This window comes from Apodemus sylvaticus, chromosome 6, assembly GCF_947179515.1.
Source record: "Apodemus sylvaticus chromosome 6, mApoSyl1.1, whole genome shotgun sequence".
Lineage (NCBI taxonomy): Eukaryota > Metazoa > Chordata > Mammalia > Rodentia > Muridae > Apodemus > Apodemus sylvaticus.
Window position 1 is genome coordinate 68105731 of NC_067477.1, and position 1100 is coordinate 68106830.

Here is a 1100-nt window from a genome sequence, read left to right on the forward strand (position 1 = left end):
GTGGTGACTATGGGAAGGTCCAGCCCAGAGTGGGGCGGTGCTACGCCCTGGGCTGGAGGTCCCGGGTGCAGTAAGAAACCTTGGCATATACAAATCCCCTATGGATGATGGCATCTACGCAGGATCAGAAGTTTAGGGTCATCTCAGGCTCCCGATTGCATAGTGCAACCAAAAGTTTAGCATCGTCTTAGGCTATAGGCTACATAGTGAGGTCACCCTAAGCCGGTCTCAATCCCTTGCCCGCCAAAAAAGAGCGAGAGAGCCAGAGCGCGAGAGCGCGAGGGCGTGGCGTATGCAGATAAATGCGCGCAATGGCTGCCGGTCCCGCGGAACCCGACGGGCCGCGTCTCGGGTGGAGTGTCCGGCGTGGCACGCGTGTGATTTTCGTGAGGGAGGTGCATCGCGTCAGAAGTGCGGAGGGCGTGAGGTCGAGGCGGTCGCGCGTAGGGGGCGACCGTGCGTTTGAAAGGAGTGCGTGTGGAGGGAGAGGCTGGTGGCGGGGCGAGCAACTCATACTTACCTGGCAGGGGAGATACCATGATCATGAAGGTGGTTTTCCCAGGGCGAGGCTTATCCATTGCACTCCGGATGTGCTGACCCCTGCGATTTCCCCAAATGCGGGAAACTCGACTGCATAATTTGTGGTAGTGGGGGACTGCGTTCGCGCTCTCCCCTGGCTTTTTCCTGTTGAAAGATAAAGAGTTCTTAGCTTACCCGCAGGTTCATACATGGGGTGAAATGTTGCTCTTCTACGTTGTGGTTGGAGGAGAATCCTGCTCGTGAGTATTATTTTGGTCCTGTTCTGTACGACCACAGGCTGAGTAGGGGCTCAAGCTACACGCTTCCCTGGTCTATGCACCAGCTCTTTTGGGTTTCTGTTCTCAATCCCATCAGTGGCATGGACTACCACGTGGAAGTATATATATAACCCACCTAAACCTTTCCTCCCCAAGTTCATTCTCGCTGTAGTGGTTCCAACAGAAACCCTAACTAGACAGTATTGGGAATCATGGTCGCCAGTACAGAAAGGAAAACAATGCATCAGTATGGCTGTGTACTGCATTTATACAGTGACCCCGGAAAGAGGATAGCTTCATGGA

At 54.2% G+C, this 1100-nt stretch overlaps 1 non-coding gene across 1 annotated transcript; it reads left to right on the forward strand.

Moving 5' to 3' along the window:
* Positions 1-512: 512 nt before the first annotated feature.
* LOC127688292 (U1 spliceosomal RNA) lies at positions 513-676 on the forward strand. The gene has a single exon (XR_007978676.1). It is a non-coding gene; the product is annotated as a U1 spliceosomal RNA (small nuclear RNA).
* Positions 677-1100: the final 424 nt, after the last annotated feature.